Raw genomic sequence first — 22862 nt, forward strand, 5'->3', positions numbered from 1 at the left:
GTAGTGGCGTGATCATAGCTCCCTGCAGGCTCAAACTCCTAGGCTCAGGGGATCCTCCCACTTCAGCCTCCCAAGTAGCTACGACTGCAGGCATGCCATTTTGCTTCGCTTAGTTCATTCAAAAACACTTGTTGGGGAGATAATAGATGTAGAACAGTATGTAAGATGCTGCTTAATATATAAGACTTGAGATCTACTTTCAAGGAACATATGGTGTAACTAACATGGGTAAGAAGAGAAATCTATAAATAACTATAATAAGATGCATTTAATGAGGTCAATGAATGATCACCCATTATTATGACAGTGATGATGATGATGGAAGGCGCTATATAGACTGAGACGAGTATAATCACATTCAGATGAAGGGATGGCAAAATTAAAAGGAAAAAGAAGAAATCACGGGCAACATTTATCCTAAGTAATGAGGTAGGGTGGTGTAATGGCAAGATATATGCTCGCCCCTCAGGTCGTACAGTTTCTGTGTGCCTCAGTATAGCCACTCTTCTTTGAACTTCAGAGATTTTTTTTCTTTTTCTTTGGAAAATTAGCTAATACTACTAACCTGTTGTAAGGATCAAGTGGAATAATGCATGTTAAGATCCCTGCACAATGCCTGGTTCATAGCTGTTTTGTATATGTTTATTTTCTTTCCAAATTAAGTCTACTTGTGTAATATGCTTCATTCCTTAATTGCCGACATCTGTTGTATTAACCATGTAACATATACAAAGACTTTTTAAAAAACGAATGTTCTGGCTGGGAGCAGTGGCTCACACTTGTAATTCCAGCACTTTCAGAGGCCAAGGCGAACAGATCACTTGAGGCCAGGAGTTCATGACCAGCCTGGGCGATGAGGCGAAACTCCATCTCTACTAAAAATACAAAAATCAGCCAGGTGTGTTGGCTCTCGCGCCTGTAATCCCAGCTAGTTGAGAGGCTGAGACATGAGAATCACTTGAACCAGGGAGGCAGAGTGCAGTGACCTGAGATCGCACCAATGCACTCCAGCCTAAGTGATAGCATGAGGATCTGTCTTAAAAAAAAAAAAAAAAAAATCTTACCTCCTGTTATCTGTTATGTAATCGATTGTATAACTTTTAGCTGTATATCATTGCTCTTGTTCTGTTAGCCTTATATCTAAATGATGTACACTGTACTTTCCTGCCTCCCCCCCAAAAAAAAACAAAAAACAAATGAGACAACCATTGTGAAAGTGGTTTTCAAACTGCCAGCTAACAACATGTAAGGAAACGGTATTCTCATCATGTATATATTATGTTCCCTCACTTAGAAAGAAATCCCTGCCCTCTACCCTTTGAGTTGGAGACACCTTTAGCAGATTTGAACTGGGTTTTTATCTGGGTGAATCTTCAGGCAAGTTTTGTACTGACTGAGGGCCATTTCTCTGGAACACTTAGGGTTTGCTTGAGGCTGGCTTTGAACTGGGCCAGTGCTTTCCACAGAGGTGCAACAATGTACACGTGAAAAGAAAGTAGACCAGAATCTCCTGCGGTTGTGCTGTCTTGTTCCTCAGCTAAAGGTCATTCTTAATCCTTCTATAGCTCCTAGAATGCTGTGTGCAGTGGTTTTTTTCTAATGTTCCAGGGAGGAAATGGCGTCTATAAAGCAAAGCAGGAAACAAACTCTTCACAGGAGCAAGAGACCACAAATGTTCCAGGATTCCATTTAAAACACTGCAAAGACGAGTTCTAGGAAAACTTATGGTCATGTTTTTCCCACCGTTGAATTTCAGAAGTATATTCCTGGATAGAATTATGGCTGGGACTTTAACCATCAGCCTTCTGTGAAAGGGAATGGGAAAAGAGACAAGTCCATGAGCCAGTGTCACCACATGCAGAGGATGGGATTAAGCATGGCTGGGGTGTTTCCACTAAACCCAGGTACCACCGAGCTGAGATCACTGTGAGACTAACTGCTTCTCAGAAACATGGAAATCAAAAGCAACACTGAGGATGTCATCTGCACACTCAGACTGCTGTGAAGCACATGGCATTGAACACAGAGAACCCCTGGGCCTGACCTGCAGAGCTGACTCCTTCCCTTAGCAGCACCTCTTCTCAGGCGGAACAGCAAACCCCACCTCCAGCAGAAGCCAACCAAGTCCATTTCCCACAGCCGCTGGCAGCCCCTTCATCATTCTGTGTATTTTCCACAGGCTGGACTACACAGAACTTATCAATTCAGAGAAGAGTTTATTTCAAAACTAAAAGTAAATTTGTTCTCTGAATATGATCTCATTTCCACATTTCCTAAGCCTACCACCAGCTTGAGTTTCCTTTTCTCTATTCATAGCAGTTCCTTCATCTACTTTTGACTCAACCCTTATCAGAGCAGGGGTAGTTCCCTCAGACACTTGTCTGGAAAAACCATGTAAGTGACTCAAGAACAGACAACTAAGGAAGCATGAGCATTCCTGTATCATCCTTTTGGTCTGCTATACTTTATTTTCTAGAAGTGATACTTTTTTATCTAGCTTCTTTGTATGTAATAGCTAATAAGACAAAAACAGAAATATATATAATACATATTTTACACAAATACATATGTATGTATACAAAATTTGTTGGCCAACACCATTATAATTTACTGCATAAGTTGTACACATTAAGATATAAAAGATAGCAATGTCTCCTTAAAAAGTTATGCCAAAATTAAAACCTATGCCACGTGGAAATGTTAAAGCCCATTGTTCCTAACATCTATTAAACTCTTTTGCTTCCTTAAAACATTCTGCACAGATACTGCCTAACTGGGGAAATCCATGCATCCTTTCCCTCCTTTTAGCCCCTAAAATAAAACTAGCTCCCTCAACTCTCTCTGCCTACCCCCCAAAAAAGGTAGGTTTGGTTTTGATTTCTTCTCATGTGGTATCTCTGCTTATGCTGGGAAGTGGCTGCAAATGTGTTCACTGTGGCTCCCAGGCTTTTGGGGCTGGGAAGGAAGTTTTGTAAAATGTGGTTTAGCCTGGGCTCATTTTGGTTCCTGAGCCTAAATATTTCTTGCCTCTTTCTGCTCCTACTCTCATGCCACTTTTATTGATTGCTTGAGATGAAGTTTCGCTCTGTCACCCAGGCTGGAGTGCAGTGGCACAATGTCGGTTCACTGCAACCTCCACTTCCTGGGTTCAAGCCATCCTTCCACCTCGGCCTCCTGAGTAGCTGGGATTACAGGCACGTGCCATCATGCCTGGCTAATTTTTTTGTATTTTTAGAAGAGATAGGGCTTCACTGTATTGGCTAGGCTGGTCTCGAATTCCTGACCTCAAGTGATCCTCCTGCCTCAGCCTCCCAAGTAACTGGGATTATAGGTGTGTGCCACTATGCCCAGATTTTTTTGTGTGGGGCGGGGGGAGGGGCAGGTCTCACTATGTTGCCAAAGCTGGTCTTGAACTCCTAGCCTCAGCCTCCCAAAGTGCTGGGATTGTAGGCATGCCCAGCCTCATGCCACATCTTGATGTGGGCCTTAGCTTGTTTTTACGTAGCTGTTAGTCCACTTTTGTACTTGTCTTCTCAGCTTCCCTCAAGGGGACTAGAAGGCATCAAAGTCAAGGTGACTCTAAAAGCTTATTTTGACATAGTCTAAAGCCATGACTATCTATGGTAGAAACATCTGGTCACGTGAGCAAAAACACAAAGCAAATATACATTGACTATAGATCTTACGTGAATTTTATCATTTCTTACCATTAAACTTATACTATAGAAGCTTGCCAGTTGGTGACAAGCTGTGAAATTTGAGTTTTATAGGTAGCTATACCAGAAAGACACAGGTAATACTGTTCTTTGAGTTCTTGTGATTGTCCTTTGGGCCAGTAGCAAAGAAGCCGTCCTGGCAGAGGGGTTGACTTTGGGGTCTGCAGACACCCAAGGCGCTCTTGGATAGAATTCCAAGGGTCTATAAACTTGGATGGAGAAAGACCCACTTATTTTCACTAACCTGTAATTAAAATTTAGCATTTTTTCTATTAGGAAGGCAGGTAACTGTCTTACTCCATTTGTGTTGCTATAAAGGAACGTCTGAGTCCGGGTAATTTATATGGAAAGAAGCTTTAATTAACTCATGATTCTGCAGGCTGTACCAGAATCATGGTGCCAGCATCTGGTCCTGGTGAGGGCCTTGGGTTGCTTTCACTGAAGGCAGAAGGCAGTGAGAGAGCCAACAGGTGCAGAGATCACATGGCAGGAGAAGCAGCAAGAAAGGAAAAAGGAGAGGCTCTTTTTTTTTTTTTTTTTTTTTGCCTTGAGACTGAGTCTAGCTCTATCACCCAGGCTGGAGTGCAGTGGTGCGATCTTGGCTCACTGCAACCACCACTTCCCAGGTTCAAGCCATTCTCCTGAATCAGTCTCCAAAATAGCCGGATTACAGGTGCTCGCCACCATGCCCGGCTAATTTTTATATTTTTAGTAGAGACAGGGTTTCACCATGTTGCTCAGGCTGGTCTTGAACTCCTAACTTCAAATGATCCACCTGCTTCCTCCTCCCAAAGTGCTGAGATTACAGGCATGAGCCACCATGCCTGGCTAGAGAGGCTCTTTTCAACAAGAAGTTCTCTTGGAGAACTAAGAGTGAGAACTCACCTCCACAAGAATGGCACCAAGCTATTTATGAGAGATCCACCCCCATGACCCATACACCCCCAACCAGGCCCCACTTCCAACACTGGGGGTCAAATTTCAAAATGAGATTTAGTGGAGCCAAACAAACCATATCCAAACCATAGCAGTAACAAACAACAATCAACACCTGTGACTGTCAGCAACAGTTGTTGCTAATGCTTTGAAACATCATTTACATTCATCACATTTTGAAGGTACAATACTCATTTTTTTAATTTAATTTTTTTTTTTTGAGATGGAGTTTTGCTCTTGTTGCCCAGGCTGAAATGCAATGGCGAGATCTCAGCTCACCGCAACCTCTGCCTCCCAGATTCAAGTGATTCTCCTGCCTCAGCCTCCCAAGTAGCTGGGATTACAGGCATGTGCCACCATGCCCAGCTAGTATTTTTTTGTATTTTTGTTAGTAAAGATGGGGTTTCTCCATATTGGTCAGGCTGGTCTGGAACTCCCGACCTCAGGTGTTCCGCCAGCCTCAGCCTCCCAAAGTGCTGGGATTACAGGCGTGAAGTTACAATACTTATTAAACCCATCAATAGATCTTATTTAATGTCTTAATAAAGAAGTATCTATGTGACTATATCACATATTTTTACAAAGTGTTTATAATTATTCTTCAGTAGAATTGGTTTCTTTGGTATCCTATGTATTTAGTTTTATGCTTTTAAAAATAGTGTTCTGAGAAAGGGTCAATGGTTCTACAAGACTTCTAAAAGATGCCATGTCTTTAAATCTGAAAAGATTTAAAGACTCCCTGCCCCAACTTTCTTGGATTGCCAGTTATAAATACATCAATCACAGCAGAAACATGGTGGATGATAATGACCAATGCTTAAGGAATTTAATGTAGGCATGGGCTTCTAATAGGGGTTCAACCCTCCTGGGCTAAGACACTTCAATGAAAGGGTAGAGAGAAAGAGAACCTATTGTCAGCAAGCTTGCAGAACTGCAAGGCAAACCATTGCATAACCACGGGCTTGATTCACTAGTTGGCCGCTTTTATTCAGCTTGTTGAGATTATGATATTCTTGTCTTCAAGGATGATAGCAGGTTATTAGGCCTTCAGGTTCAAAATTGCCCTCTGCAGCTCTTGTGAACTCCCCTGACTCCCCACGTAATGCCCATGGAGTTCCCCGATTCTTTGTCCTAGAAGTCCTGCCATAACTTTGACTTAGAGCTTCATGTAGAACTTTATAAGAAATAAGGTTCTTTGTCACCAACAGAAATTGACTCTATAATGTCAGGTCCTACTGGACATTACTTGAGATTATTTTTCCCTGAGTTTCAGCTGATTCATATTCTCAATGGCTGACTCAATTATGACTCAATCATGATGACATCGTTTTAATTTACAAAATTTGAAGAGAACCATGGACAGAAATAGAAGGGAAAAATATGTAAAATGAATAAGAATAAAAAGAAAACATGTCAAATGAATAACAGTGTTCCTTTGTCTTGGTATAAAACTGAAACTTTTCTAATAATAACACATAATTTACATTTGAGTGCTTTTATAGTCATCACGTGGTTGGATGTCCATAGCAACTCTGTGAGGTAAGCAGTTGCAGAGGCTGAATCACAGAGAACCTAAAGGACCAGCTGGAGACCTTAGACTAGAAGGCCTGACCCAGGCTGGGGACCAGGCCTTCTGATCTCCGGGCCCAGTCTTCTTTTCACAACATCTGAAGAGCCCAGAGCCCTTTGGTGAAGCTAAATAAAATGACATAAACTAAAACAAAGAACTGTGTGTTGATTGAAAACTGAATGAGATTGAAGAGCAAAATAATAAATATAGGCACAAAGCCCATGTTTTCCAGGAAAGCTCTTCATGTTCATAACAGTCGCAGAGGAGAGAAGAGGAAGGAGAAGTCATTGGCCATTCTAAAGAAAAGAATGAGATGATCATGTACACGGAAGGTAGGATCCTGCAAAAGAACCTGGAGATCATAAACAATGGAGAATCTACTTTAAGTTCTATCTCAGTGTTTAACAAGTTTACTGCAGATCTACTCATATGTTTGCTTTGTTTGATATTCATACACACACATGTAAGTATATAAATAAAAATATCTGTATATTTGATGCATTTCTCATCATAGTATGATCTATGATGCAAATAATAACGCCTTGGGTTTTTAAATATAATATCTATGCAATTTGTTGAATCACATACAACAAAAAATATCTAACATGTTTGGTTCTATTCACAAATAAGTAAATAGCTCCAGGTCTTGGTGGTTGTTCTTTTTATTGCAATTGGGACAGATTTTTGTTTTGTTTTTTAATTACCTCTTTCCCATCTACAGGGAAAACTTCATGCTCATGAAAAGAAAAGGAGGCTGGAGGGCCCTGGCTGGTCGCTAAGCATCGTACATGCAGGCAGTTGCTACACAGGTTTCCCGATCCTGATTTGAATCTCAGGGGCCAGAGCTGTGTGTGTTCCACAAAAGGCCCTTTGAAACTCCCTTCCCTTCCTGGTTTGACAAAGCCCTAAATGAATGACCTTTGAGGGAGGGACGCATTGATTTGGCTTGGCCGCTGATCTCTCATGAAGGACTGTGAGCCATACTCGTCTGCCCGGGATCTGCTGCCTACTGCCTCCACCTTACTGAGCTCTTTGGTTATTTTCCTAATGAGCTGTCTGTTTGCCTCCAGCCTTCCAGCCAGAAGATGAATGTTTGCAAATCATAAAGTAAGTATGCAGCACTTTGGACCTAAAAGGAGCCGTTCCGTATATTGTGAAATCCACCCACTCTGGAGCACTTGCCGGGGCTGTCCCTTTATTCTGTTTGGCCCTTGGCTGGGCAGGCATGCTACCCTTCAGTGAGAGCTGTCCCCAGCCTTGCCTTTACATTCTCCCAAATCACACCTCCATAGCTGCCCCTTCTCACCTCCCGAGCCTTGCCAGATGTGCTTAGGTGGCTAACAGGCAGACGGTGCACAAGCTTAGGGCAGCAGCAATTCAAAGAAGAAAAGGAAAACATGAAAATGCTTTAATCAACCAGGTGGTTACCATGGGAAACATTTTTATATTTATGTTGTAGCTTTGAATAGCCTTTATTTTGACCATGGGGTAGCAGACAATGAATCTTAATATCTTTGATTCATGGAGACTTCAAAGGTCTTTATCAGGCTCTGCTTTCTAGAGTTCTGCAGACTAGCTTTTGCTCCTCCCTGCTTCCCACTGAATCTTGCACCCCAAGTTGATGTGACTCAGGAGTTAAATCCTGCTGGAAATCTGGAACTCAAGCCTTGATCTGCCTTAACATGAACTATTTAGCTCCTATTGTTCCACCCTTGCGTGACCCCAATTAAGGCAATTACAGAACCCAGCACTTTCAGAGTCTTTAAAGCCAAATGATAAAGGTTTATTCCTTAGATCTGTGGTAGTTTGGAATCTTCATTTTCATGGAGTTGATGAACACTAAGTATTTACTCTCTTCACGTATGTTACAAAAAAATTGTATGACCTCAATCTCCCAAATCTTCTAAAAGACTTATGTGCATATATATTTTCATTAGATCATAGACCCACGATCTAAAACGGGCATTGAAATTTTTATTTTAAGACCTAGAAGGTGCGGTGTAACCAAATTCTCCTAAATTGTAAGATGGAGTTTACACACCAAGGTAGAAGGACCTGTGGACAATACGCCCATAGGAGTCAACTCAGGTGGATACGCGATTGCTGTGCTGGCTGGACCATTTCTGCTTTAAGTCACACCAGGTGAGGTTGAGAAGACGAGGGGCTGATTTAGCAGCTGTTAGCTGTTACCAAATACTGTATGAGCACTAGATTTCAAAAAACTTTGAAATATATATATATGTGTATACGTACACACATATATACATATACACACATACACACATATATACATATACACACATATATACATATACACGTATATACATATGTGTGTATATATATATATATATATACACATAGTGAGTGTGTATATATATTTGCACAAAAAGTAAACCAGATAGACGGTTGCATCTCTTAAAGAAATTACAACAGCACTTTAAAATAAAAATTTTAAAACTACATTGCCCACAGCATTTAAAATATAGCATAGGTATTTTTAGACAGCTTTATGAAGTTTTTGAAAAAATAAAACTACACGCAGAAGACCTAATGATTTGATTTACAGTGCCAATTTTAAAATTGTATTTTCAGAGTTCCAACAACCAATACATCCCCTCACCCCTGGAGTCCCACGTGTCCTTTCCTAGGTAACCTCATGCTGGGAAAGAACATAAGGACTGGAGCTGCAAGATCAACTCTATATTCTATGCCTACTCCTTCTCCTACACTGACAGGAAGAAATCATGGTGCCTGAGTTTTTGTAAACAGGAGGCTCTTGCTCAATGCTCTGGGGAACGCAAACCCCAAGTCCTGGCAGAGGGGAAATCTCCTCCCACTTTCTAAAACGAGACAGTTGGGTCTAGTGTGAGCTGTGGAGTTCAGTGGCGTGAGCCTGAGTGGTCACAGTGTGGCCACATCAAATCAAAACACACAGGCAATTTGGGTACATGTCCCCTGCCAGTTTTGGATGGAAATGAGAGTCGGAGGAAAGACCCCAAGAGCTCCAAACTTTCACCCTCCAGGTCACTGTTCGCCTTTCTAGGACCCCAGGGACAAACTGCTCCTCTCTGTGATGTGGGATTCGCTTGCAGAGACAACGCATTTGTTTAGCCTTACACATGAATGAAGAGCATATGGAGAAGTAAACCCCACTGACCACTGCTTCCCCGAGTGACTTCTCTTCCACGCCCCTCATAGAAAGCCCTACAAAGGAAAAATCAATCTTCTCAGCTTTAAACCTGCCTTCTGTCCTCGTCAGATGTTGCCAAGCACGAAGCGTTATGGGGGCTCCTATCACAAAGCAAACAGAGCTGGAGCAGCCGGAAGGAGAGCTGCTCTCTAAAAGCTTTTAAACACTGTTGTATTTTTAAAACCACTTACTGAAGAGGTGAGTTATTTTCTACTCCTCCTTCCCCAGAAGCACAGACATTAAGGTTACCTAGAAACCTGTCCAGGAAGCATGTGGCAAATAACAACCATGCAATGGGAACATCCGGATTTGTCATCTAATAGGAGATGGTATCAGCAAGGTCATTTTTGGTTAGATGTGGAAGATGAAACATCATTAGCTTGCATGCCCTGGCTATTGGGGGCGGGGAGGGCATTCCCATGTCCTCTGGGGGAAGGAGACTTTGCTTTTATCTTGGCTGGGAGGGCCTTTGGTTGGTACAAGTTGGAAATGAGTAAGATCCGAGATCGATGCTTCTCATACTGAAGACTGCCCATGGGAGGAACAGCAGAGGGAGAATACAGATGAGATGGGATCACCTCTACCCTGGAAGAACATCTCATCTGTAGGATGCATGAGATAGGATGGACACAGAAAATGACCTGAGAACAAAATTGGTTTTTTAAGTTACAGAAGCAAAATAATATTCCATGAAGGACAAGAGGGGGAACAGGAAGCCTTTTTAGTAAAGGTAGTTTTAAATCAAGTCTCGAGAGACAGTGAGAACAGCAAAGAAGATGGGCGAGAAGGGATGGGATGGCGGCATGGTTCTGTTAGTGAGTCACGTGCGCTGAGGACACGGATGCAGTGCTGTTTACTCTGATATTTTATTTCCATTATTGTAGGAAAGGGAAGGAGAGATGACTCCTCTTTATTTTTATAACTTTAGCTGCAGACTTTCTTTAAAAAGCCTTCATTTCATGAAGGCAGTGTTGCTGTTTCCAAAGAGCTTATTCCTAATGCATATTTCCAACCAACACCCTCTCTGTGTCAGATGAGGTGATAACGTTTGTAATGACAGAGAAGCAGAAAAGTGTGACTCACCTGTTTCACCACAGAGACTTTGCTGCAGACGCGGGGCTTGGGGAGATCCAGCTGGCGTGAAAAAAGCAGCAGGAGCAATGGGCCGCTGGAAAAATGGTCTAGGGATCTTTGCTGTACCTTGTTCCCTTTTGCTTTACCCCAGAATAGATCCTTTTTCCAGTTCATCATAAAGAAGGGGAACTAGTGAAACTCAGGACTTCTGGAAGTGAAGCTATCTGCAAACTTATTCTGAGGAATCCATGCAAACCCACAGGGCCAGCTATGGGACAATTCCTGGCCTTTCCACATTGACTTCTTTCCATTCAGTGGTCATCGGCTTTAACAGGGGCATCAGGGTTTTTGCGTAAGTCAGTAAGACATGGCCGAAGGGACTTGAGAAACCACAAAAAATTTGACACTAAAAATGCAGGCAGGAAATCTGTACATGCAAACAATCCTCAGGAAAGGGAGAGGCGTGCGTCATAAAGGTCTGGCTGACATTCTATAACTCCTCTCAAATTACATGCAGCCAGTGCCGTCGGCCTGACAATGTTGAGCAATATTCCAACCATTCTCCTGTCACGTATGCTTCATGAACGCTGGGCTCACCAGGCAGGAGCACCCAGGCGTCAAAACACTTGCCTGAGTGCTGAGGAATGCAGCCATGGTCTTTCTGGCGAGGCCTCAACTGTAGGAGGCACCTGACCTCCGCTCCTCTGAAAATGGAATGAGGCACTTGACAGAACTGTACCTTGTCCTCCCCAATCACCTGGAAGAGGATAAGAGGCAGGAGTTTTAAGGTATGAGTTGGAAGTTGAAATATTTTTTGGCCCTTCTGACATACCATGACCTCAGGAAATTCAGTTAAGCTTTCTGCAATTTTTTGTTTCCCCGTCGCTAAAATGATGTGAATTCACGCTACCCATTCAGCGGATATTAAAATGCAGTAGACCCAAGCATTGTTCTATGTGTGGGAGAGTGTATGTGCATTGCTAACAATCCTTTTCTTTTCCAGATTTACTGTTCTCACTACCCTGATGTATCTGGATCAGTTACAACTTATTACTTAGCAAAGTTTCAGTTTAAATTTGTGTCCCCTCTCTCTCTCTCTCTCTCACACACACACACACACACACGCACGCACGCACGCACACACACATTCACTCAAAATAATCAGAATTCTTTTTGTTTTTGAGACTGAGTCTCACTCTGTTGCCCAGGCTGGAGTACAGTGGCGCAATCTCAGCTCACTGCAACCTCCGCCTCCCAGGTTCAAGCAATTCTCCTGTCTCAACCTCTTGAGTAGCTGGAACTACAGGCACCTGCCACCGTGCCTGGCTAATTTTTGTATTTTTAGTAGAGACAAGGTTTCTCCATGTTGGCCAGGCTGGTCTCAATCTCCTGACCTCAGATGATCCACCTGCCTCAGCCTCCCAAAGTGCTAGGATTATAGGTATGAGCCACCATGCCTGGCCAGAATTCTTTTTTTTTTCAACTACATATGTTTTTCTGAGTGAGGAAGAAAGAGAATTTACATCACAAGGCAAAAATTACTTGTCGTATTGCATGTATCCATGAGCACATATTACATATACTAGCACCGTTTTCCCTGTGTGCCAGGGGTGGGGCAGTTTAGTTGGAAAAGCTAAATTCTGCTCCACTTGGCTTGAAAACATTCAGATGTTTTGTTTGTCTATGTGTTTGCTTTCTTGCTTACTCACCTGGGACATCTAATCTTTGGTCTGAATGGTATCCAGTGAATACACTCCTGTCCCTCCCCCAAGCCCTCACCCAAATCCAGTAAAGCAAGAGATCAGCAGGGCAGCCAGAGAGCCCACACCAGTGAGGCCAGGAAGGAAAACAGAGCTCAAGAGGGTCCACACAAATGTTTTCTTCCATATCCACTCCCCAAAGGCTTTTTTTTTTTTTTTTTTGAGATGAAGTTTCGCTCTTGTTGCCTAGGCTGGAATGCAATGGTGCAATCTTGCCTCACTGGAACCTCTGCCTCCCAGGTTCGAGCGATTCTCCTGCCTCAGCCTCCTGAGTAGCTAGGACTACAAGCATGTGCCACCATGCCCAGCTAATTTTGTATTTTTAGTAGAGACAGGGTTTCTCCATGTTGGTCAGGCTGGTCTGGAACTCACGACCTCAGGTGATTCACCTGCCTTGGCCTCCCAAGGTGCTGGGATTATAGGTGTGAGTCACTTCGCCCGGCCTGGCTTTTTTTTCTCAGTAAAACTCCCCCCAAAAAGAAAAACAAAGAAGGAAACACACAAAAAAAATCAATGTGGTATAGAAATTTCCATAGAAGAACTTTAATTGAACAGTAAGATTTAATATTTCACCAGGTGAAAAGAGGAATTGAAAATTAGTAGAAAAATTCCTAGGAGACCAGATAGCCAGAACAAGGAATGGGGTGCGGGGAACTTAGGGATGTATCTTCCCCTCAATATGAGTAGAGGAGCAGCGTCAGGAGCAGGGCGTTGGAGAGAGGCATAGAAGAGAATCACTTTCTCCCAGCCCAGGCAAGCTACCTGGTGTAACTTCAAGTTCAGGCCAGCTGACGCTCCGGCCGGCTCTTGGAGAGGAAAAGGTTTCCCATGCCCCCACCTCCTCCCTAGTTAATTCTCTCCAGGTGCTTCTCTTGCTGTGAACCCAGGGTGCTATTAGCAGGCTCCTTCTTGTTCTCTTGCTCAAATCCTTTCGAACCTTCGGAGCTCTGCTGTTTCTAATTTCTAACCCCATCTTGTTTCTTTGCCCCAGTACTGAATTCTGCCATAATCTTCAGATCAACTCTAGTCGTCTCCATTCTTTTCTAGATGCTAAAATCTTCCAGTCATCTTCTCTTCCACTCTCTGTCCACTCACGAGTCACCCGCATTTCTCACCCCAGTCGTCATCCTCATCTCCATGAACCATCCTCTCCAGGGCTTCCTGCCAGAAAAGTATTTTGCAAGTTTCACTTGAATTGCTACACAGTATAATTCTGAACATGTAAATAATATATAAAGCCAACCTATTTTTGGAGCTAAGAGTAGACAACAATCTCTTACACTACAGATCCATCCCAAATTGGTAATGCCCTTAAAAAAAAAAAAAAAAAAAAAAAAGGTGCTTATGAAATACTCAAATCCCTTCAGTTAGTACAAAAACAACTGGTGACCTAAAAATTCAAGGAATGGCCCAGAGTGAAGGGAAATGTAATGTTGACTCTGGTTTACAGAAAGTGAGTCTGAGTCATGGCAGATCCTGAAATTTCACATGAACTCATTCTGCCTGTAAATGCCCCGGCATCAATAGTGAGCAAACGTGCATTCTGGCCAACCAGGCAGAAGCACTTTGTTTTCCATTGTGCGGTGACGCCAGATCCCCGTGGCTTCTGACAAAGGCCCTCGTCAAGCCTGTGTGTCATCGTTTGCGTTTGCCACAGCTGAAGCGAGGTGCGCGCAGACCACTTCCCGACTGTGCATCCACCGGCCACCCTGCGGCCACGGCAGGCAGGCTGGGTCCGCGCGGGGTGCAGCGCCACCTGCTGGACTTCCTGTGGTGAAGCAGCAACCTGGAGTGGCGGCGGAGTCCAGGAAGTCCTGTCCTTGCGGTTTGCTTTCAGACCATGGTCAGGCCTGACTGCAAGAACAAAAGCACTTGCAGAAATATGCACTCTTTATGCAAACCAGTCCTTAAGGAGGCTTGTGATCCCTTCCTCACTACAGAATGTGGTGTGGCATGTATGAGTGCACCAGCATGTATGTGGGGGGAAGGGGGGTGCACCCATTTGTGGGGGGGGTTATAATGTGTATGCATGTGTGGGTGTCTGTACATGACCTCTCAAAGGTAGGAAAAGTGACATCTTCGTCAACCTCCTTGTTGGATTGGTAAGGAACTGTACAGTTGACAGAAACTTCTATAATGTGTTCCATTTATCTCCTTGTTACGCTGTACAAGTAGATAAAATGTTCTCGACCAAATGAATTTTTGCCAGTGCTCTGACTCTGTGGTAGAATTACCCATGACCTAACCACACTGGAGGCTGACAGCTAACTAATGATCTTTCCCTCTTTTCAAAAGACTTCGCCCATATGGGAATAAAGACTGTCATGATCCCCCAGCCAGGCAGGGCTGGCCCTGGGCTTGGAGGAGGCAATGAAGTAAGAGGCAGCCAGCTATGGGAAAAAGTCAGCCGCTTCCACGAGGCCAACTGTGGGTGTCTCAGGAAACAGACAAGTCACAAGTCTAGGTTTTTACCAGATCCTCTGGCCCTTCAGAGACGTGCCCGCATGTCACACGCGTGAAGCCACTTTCCCTGCCTAGGAGGTTACTGACTTAAACGCAGGGACATTTGTCAAAGCTGGAAGCCTGACAGACAAAAGCAAAGGTGTCTGATGAAGGGCCCTGCTGGCTGGTGATGTGGAATGTTTGCTGACAGTTCTAGAAACACCAGGGAGCCAGCAGATTGAGCTCTCTGTATTTTCCTGGCTACCAAATAATAACAACTACAGTATCCTGAGGGCTTACTCATACCAGGCAGAAGGCTAAGCGCTTTACCTTTGTTTTTTGTTCATGCAATCCTCAAAACTGCTCTATAAACCATGCAGTATGATCAGCCCTGCTTTCCCGATGAGGAAACTGAGGCCCAGAGGGGTAAGTTCCCTGCCTAAGGTTTCGCAGTTCAGGAGAAAAGGGAGGGCTCAGGTCTCTGTGGCCCATCTCCTGATGCTGACCCTCCTGCTTCCCTGCCATTGGTGCCCTGCAAGGCCCTGACCTGTCCTCTATTTGTCTGCTAGGTTGAGGGCCACAGCAACTCACCAGCCACAGGCCCACAGCACTCATTTTCATGAGAGCAGGGCTTGAGGAAAGAGCTTTCATTCCTGTTGTTTTGAGCCAGGACAACAGACTGGGAAATGGTTGGAACACACAGTTCTGGGTCAGAGGTCAGGGAGCAGAGAGGACTCCAAAGGCTAAACTAAACAAGGCTTCTCACAGCAGCTCGGGCCATGCCGAGACCCACGGGCTGGGGCTGGCCAACCTGCTCCCACATGGGATAGAAGAGTGTCCACAAGGGTGGCCTGGCCTGTTCCTGCCTAGAGCAGATGAGGAAAGCCCTGTCCTGGATTCAGCTCCCAGTTCTGCTACATTCCAGCTGAAGGCCTGTGGAACAGTCGTGAAGAGCCACACATGGCAATGTCCCCTCTCTGGAACCCGAGACGCCAGGGCTTCTCACTGTAAAGTGGCAATAACGCCAGCCAGCATGCAGAATTGTGGTGGGGTAATTAACGGGAGCTAATGTATGAGAAGGAGCTGTTACACTCCAGGACTCTAGATACCCAGTTTTATGGCTATCAGTTTCACAGCAAAAAAAAAAAATAAATAAAAGTATTTTTATTATTCTCATATTCTTCTTATTAATTCTGGTGTGCACTTACATGAGAAACGGCAAAGGGATATTCTGCTTGCAGTCTTTTGCCCTGTGGCAGAAACTTTCCAGACAGGGTGTCATCTGTCATCCTGCGCAGCTTCTGTGACGCAGTTTGATCCTGATAGATAATAAGAGTGACATGTTTTATCAAAATCTTCCTACATGGCTCAGGTTCACTTCCACTGACACCAGTGCTATTAATATTTCCCCCATTAAGCCAATCCATCCTAAAAGCCAAAGAGAATACCACAGTTACAGGTTTCAATTTAAAGGCTCTGATGGATGAGCGTAAGAAGGGAGTGATCACCGAAGCCCAGTCCTTCCTGCAGGAGCAGGGAAGCTAAGACCCGGGCCAGCACTGCCCACCCCCCCACCACCAAGGGTGCAGGGCAGCCACGTAGAAACTGGCACTTACTAGGCCAAGACGGCACAGGCCTCCAGCCTTCAGACAAAAGCCTTTTGTCTGGGAGATGCTGAGGGACACCACACAATGCTGTTTCTTTCTAAATTATTTTTTTCCCCTGAATGCTATCTAGATCCTGGAAAGCTATTTCCATGAACTGATTTTAAAATATCCTATATAAGTGAACACTTGTCATTGACATGAATGTCCAACATTAGGGGCTTGGTTAAGTATAAGATGGTGTATCCCATGATGTTTATGAGAGTTTATAAACGCAGAGAGGAAGGATGCAATAGCATACAGGAAGGCTTGTGTTAGGCTCACATATGAAAAATAAAGAAACAAGAAAAAAGAAGCTGCAGGCAGGAGTGTACTGGGGCTGACAAGCTGACAATATAAAAGATAAATGCTGAAACTATTCTGCAGGATACTGAAATGGTGAATACTGACCTGCATTCGTCAAAACCCACAGAACTGTGCAACACAGAGAATAAACTTAACGTCAATGATAGATTTTATTTAATAATAGTGTATGAATATTGGTTCACTAACTGTAGCAAACATAGGGCATGAATACCAGATGTTTGTTATAAGATGATAATAACAGAGGACACTGTGCTGAGGAAGGCAGAAGGAAACAGCTGTCCTGGCGGCTCAATTTTACTATAAACTTTAAACTGTCCTAAAAAATGAAGCCTATTAATTTTCGTAAAACTAAAAATAAATAAAGAGATAACCAGAAAGCAATATATCAAAATATAAATAGCACCGTTTTTGGATAACAAGATTATGACAAGTTGCTTTTTCGTGTTTTACTTTTCTGATTTTCTGCATTCTAATTTTTTTGATCAGGTCAAAGCAGTGGAAGGTTTGAAAACCTTGTCTGGGCGACTATCCTCTGAGGCAGGAACTGTGCCGGCTCACAGTGCTCTTGGTCCAGTTCCCTAAACACAGCAGGACTCAGTAAGTTTTGCTAATAGAGCATAAGCACTTTAAATGCGTCTTCGGCCAGGCGCAGTGGCTCATGCCTGTAATCCCAGCACCTTGAGAGGCAGAGGTGGGCGGATCATGAGGTCAAGAGATGGAGACCATTCTGGCCAACATGGCGAAACTACGTCTCTACTAAAAATACAAAAATTAGCTTCACGTGGTGGCACGCACCTGCAGTCCCAATTACTCAGGAGGCTGAAGCAGGAGAATCGCTTGAACCCAGGAGGTGGAGATTGCAGTAAGCTGAGCTCACGTCCCTGCACTCCAGCCTGGCGACAGAGCAAGACTTAAAAAAAAAAAAAAAAAAGTATTCAATTCTGTCTGCCTTGCAGCCTGCAAACTTGTCACCTCACAGCCTGACAGAGGGCAGCAAATTAAAGTAACAATTGTGAGAGGAACAGATCAGAGCATCTAACGAGCGATTGGTTAGGTCACCGTAAATTGAAAATCTCTCCTTAAGTGGACAGAGGGCTGCGTGAGCATCTTGAGAGGTATCTATTAAGTGGCATCAATGGATAGAGTGGCGGGTGCTGATATAAGACCAAACCCGATATATCATGTCATCAAGAAAGAAGCATGGGCAAGGCTTTGGCATGTAGAAATTGAAGCAGTGGGATTGGTTTAAGAATTGGGAACAATTATACCAAAAGAATTCTTAGCTGAGTGTCTGATTCTTGGTGAATCAGTCAACAAATAGTAACTGATATTTGAAAGCATTAGAGGGGTTTATTAGATCCTAGTTTTATAATTGTTTAGGAATAAAACTCAAAGATAAAGTAATTCTTCATATTAAAATTATTTTACAATTTACAATCCTTCTCAACATTGATCTCGTTATCTGCCTTCATTTGTTCACTTGACTTGTAGCCTTGTATGACTGCAAGCTCCACGAAGGCAGGGCCATGTCTTGGTTTTGTATCCCCTCCTCTTAACACTATGTCTGGCACACAGTTGGTTCTTACAGTGGATTAAAGGCTCTTACCACAAATTTGTTGACGCCTTCCATCCAGAGGTGACATCTATGTATTTTATTTCCCCTTTTGAATCTGGGCTAACTTGTAACTGCTTTGACCAACTAAGTATGGTGGAAGTGACATTATGACACCACTGAGCCTAGGCTTAAGACAAACTTGGTCTCTTGGAGCCCTACGTTTCATATAGGAAGTCCAGCTACCCTGCTGATGAGTCCACGTGGAAAGGCCTGAGACCACATGGAGAGGGAGAAGAGCCCAATGAAGTCCAGCCTTCCAGCCATCCCCATCAAGAGATCAGATAAGTCGGCAAAGCTATTTTGACCTGAACAGATCAGATCAGCTCTTACTTGAATATCTCAAAGGACTCCAGGTGGCTCCACAGGGAGCAGAATCACCCAGCTAAGTCCTGTCTGAGTTCCTTACCCGCAAAAGTCATCAGATAACATGAAATGATTGTTTCAGCCACTAAGCTGGGGTTGTTTGTTATGAAACAATAGATAACTAGAATAGCTCTTACTAAATGTTTGCTATGGATGGATAAAGGAATGGATGGATGGATGGATGAATAGATGGATGACTTAGAAGGGCCATTATCTTTCCCAGAGGAATAATGCTCAGAGAGAAAGCCAAAGGTCCTACAGTAAGCACTTGTCATTACTTCCTCCTCCCTTAGCATCTGAACCTCCTTATTCTCGTGGAGAATTTCCTGTCTTATTAAGTAAAGCTACTTCAAATTACAAAAGCAAAAATGCCATATATACCCTTCCACAGCCTTCCTTAAAGCTAAGGTACAGGACCCTGATGCAAGATCTTCAGTGAGACACTCCTGCCTCAAATTGTGAATCAGAAACTGGGGCAGGCTCCATTGCAGTGGGTGGTGGGCAGCAGCTGGAGTCTCAGCAACCCAAACCCTCCAGAAGCCCTGCAGCCACAGCCCCAGCAGCAGGGCCCGGTGTCTAGGTTCCTGGTATGAGCCCTCGGCCAGGTCCCATGTCCAGTGATTTGAGCCAGAGCTACTGTGCCCAGCAGCAGTGGTGCCTTCACTGCATTGTGAATTCTTCCTACCTCCAAGATTGTCGTCTCTCCCTCTCAGGGGTGGGGTAGTAGATTCCTTCTCTGCTGAAAGCTAGGAACCCTGGCTGATAGTACCAGATGTGGATTTCTCATTCTAGGATGCCGGGTTTTCCATGAATAGTTTTCAAACGGTGTCCTCAAGGTCCCAGGGTTCTGCAGAGGAAAAGCAAGAGAGTAAGAGAGCAGAACTCAGGACCCACATCCCTTATACTCCCAAACAAGCCAGCTTTTAGTTTAGTTTAGTTTTGTTTTTTCTGGAGACAGTCTTGCTCTGTCACCCAGGCTGGAGTGCAGTGATGCAATCTTGGCTCACTGCAACCTCTGCCTCCTGGGTTCAAGAGTTTCTCCTGCTTCAGCCTCCCAGGTAGCTGGGATTACAGGTACCCACCACCACCACCCACTAATTTTTATATTTTTAGTAGATATGGGGCTTCACCATGTTGGCCCGGCTGGTCTTGAACTCCTGACCTCAGGTGATCCACCCACCTCGGCCTCCCAAAATGCTGGGATTACAAGCGTGAGCCATCACACCTGGCCACTTTTGTATTTTTAATACTATGATTTTCTATAAAATTTTATTTGGAAGAATAGTTCTCTTTCTAAACAGCAAGTTTGAAAATAACCATTTAAACACATAAAAACATAACCTATGAAATGGATTGTTTGGTGAAGCAAAGACAATTAACCAAGAGAAATGGTCACATAAACATCACAGTAAGCCCTTAAAAAAGATGCTCTTTGTTCTAGACCAGTTATCTCCAGGGGTTCCCCCTGGTTAAGGTTGGTTTTGATAGATGATTAAAACAGGACATTGAGGGGAGAGGTTGTGACAAAGACTGCTTGTCAATATACATCTAGGTCTAGTTACCTAGAAGGTGTAGAAATGGAACCCCAACCCTTCCTTTTGAAGTTTAATGTTATTAGAACGTCTCAATGGGTAGTAGCAAGGCCCTGCATGGCCAGCAGACTGGCAGTCACACCAGGGTAAAGGCCCATGAGGGATGATGAAATCCAGACCAATGACAGGCTCAACCCCCAAGGACATAACCTTCTCAAGGTGGGCTTGTCCCAGCATGCATCAGGCTACAAAAATCTCCTGTCCCACACACCTTGAACTTTGGGGATCCCTTTGGGGCAATGGCTCTGTGTGTGCGTTCGTGTATGTGTACATGCACACAGTGTGCCTGTGCAAACATAGAGATGCTAATGGTAACACCAGCACCTTCATCTGTGGTGGTGAGAATGACCCCGGCTGAGGTTGGTGAGAAGGGTCATCTTTTGCTGCCCCTCAACTGTGAGCAAAGACTGCTGGCCAATCACTGAGCCTCAGGACTATGAGCACCTCTAATTTTCAACCACCACAGCAGGGAGCAGGGACTGCCATCAACCCACAGCACACCTTGCAAGGCAGTGAAAGCCCCAGAGCAGCACAGATGGGGCTTCCTGAGCCAGGTGGCCATTGGGTTCCTTAGACTCAGCACAAGGGTTGAGGAGATTCCAGCAGAGGCAAGAAGGACATTCTCTTGACAGTAATACGAGAACTCAAGCTATTTTATTTGAATATGTTTTAAAGCATGGCTTTACTTTATACTCCAAGCTGGAGAGTTAGGAAATGTGTTCTATACATTGTCCTAGGATTGGAAGAAACCTTGGGGGACACAGACAATGAATGCTGTACACTTAGAGCAGTGGTTCTTAACCAGGGGGTGATTTTGATAATGTCTGGAGACATTTTCAATGGTCACAATGGAGGCAGGGGTCTTACTGACATACAGTGGGTAGAAGTCAGGTGTGCTGCTAAGCCCTTCCACGCACAGCTCAGCTCCTCACAATAAAGAATTATCTGGCTCAAAAATTAATCTGAGGTTGAGAACCCTGACTTAGTGCAAGAGAGATCACTTCCAGCTGGTTAAAAACTAAACCAAGGGAAAAGATGAGAAATGTATAAGACACCATGTCACGGAGATATGTTCTCTGGATTTGAAATGTGTAGGAATCCACAGACTTTTATTGGAGGGGCCAGTGGTGAGGTTCTACTGTGGATCACATGCTATCAGGTGTGTATATAATATCTCAAGTTTATTTTAAGTCCCTAGTCTACTCAATATTGCTTTGGGTGGTATGTATTGTTGTCTTGTGCAATTTGGGTCTTTCTTTTAATGAAATTTTCCTCCTCAAGTATTGACTTCTGTGCTGTGAGCTCCTGTTGAAAGGGGGCATTGGCTGCTCTGGCACTCTGCATCAGGGAAGGAGTACAAGGAAGGGAAGGTAGTGGGCTCCAACCACTAGAACCATCATTCCTAGTCCCATTTGCTAACATTCCCATTTGCAAGTCTAGTTAGGATTTACCTTTAGCTTTAGGAAGAAGAGCAATAGGGATAAGTGGTTTGTTGTCAGTTTCTAGAATCCATGCTTCCTTCTTGCTTCCATAGCTTCTTCAACATTGCTTTGCAGGAAGGAGATACAGCCACACCAGTTGGACAAGTAGCAGGAAGTGGAAATAAATGATTAATTTCACCTAGAGGGCTGATTAGAAGAGGAATAACTCATATGTGAAACAGAGCTGGGTCCCAGCTTGTCTTGGCCTGGACTGTTGGCTCTCTCTAAGTGGTCCCACTATTACCTTCTTCATGCAGCCCCTGATAATCCTACCCTTGACCTCCAGAAGCTGATGCTCCAACCATGAGGTAGGGGCATCTAGAGTTACTGACCTCAGTGACCCCATTCATTTCTGTGTTTAAAGTTTCTGAGAAACCTGAAGACTGACTCAAAACTGCCTGAGATATTTCTTCATTGCTCAGTTTAAACACAAGCCACGATTGCCTAAGCAAGTAGGAAGGGAAGGTAGATGTCAGCTGTGAGCTGAACCTCACCGAGGAAAGCCTGGCTTGCCTGCTGCCACTGTAACAATGACTGGCCAGAGAGGCATTGACAGAACCCAAGAGCTTCATGTTGTTCAGAACAGCAGGTCTGGGAAACAATACGACCTTGCTCAGTGATTGCCTACAGAGAAGTGTCCTCAATATCTCCCTCCTCAGAGAAACAAAGCCATTTCCTTGACAACAAAAGCCCATACTTGTATATTGTGCTAAAAATTTACAGCGCAAAGCCAAGGCTGAGTGCATGTGTGCACATGTGTGCTCATATGCTGAGCTTTCGAAACAGACCTTGCTGATGCCTGTCTGCCAACAAACTACCTTTTAACCCTGTTTCCTTAAAAAGCTCAGAGTTATAATTTTCAAAATTCTTAAGTTCAGCCAGGCGCCGTGACTCACACCTGTAATCCCAGCACTTTGGAAGGCCAGGGCAGGTGAATCACCTGAGGTCAGGAGTTCAAAACCAGCCTGGCTATTATGGTGAAACCCCATCTATACAAAAATACAAAAATTAGCCAGATGTGGTGGCAGATGCCTGTAATCCCAGCTACTTGGGAGGCCAAGGGAGGAGAATCACTTGAACCCAGGAGGTGAAGGGGTAGTTATCCAATATTAAGCCACTGCACTCCAGCCTGGGTGATATAGCAAGACTCTGT

General features: G+C 44.0%; 1 long non-coding RNA gene across 1 annotated transcript; it reads right to left on the bottom strand.

Annotated features, from left to right (window-relative positions):
- Positions 1-12779: 12779 nt before the first annotated feature.
- Positions 12780-22642, bottom strand: LOC116550168. The gene is made up of 4 exons (XR_004268265.1): positions 21680-22642; positions 19406-19483; positions 15897-16007; positions 12780-13407 (listed from the first exon to the last, which is right to left on the bottom strand). It is a non-coding gene; the product is annotated as an uncharacterized LOC116550168 (long non-coding RNA).
- Positions 22643-22862: the final 220 nt, after the last annotated feature.

This window comes from Sapajus apella, unplaced genomic scaffold, assembly GCF_009761245.1.
Source record: "Sapajus apella isolate SASKATOON/1434 unplaced genomic scaffold, GSC_monkey_1.0 scaffold1, whole genome shotgun sequence".
NCBI lineage: Eukaryota > Metazoa > Chordata > Mammalia > Primates > Cebidae > Sapajus > Sapajus apella.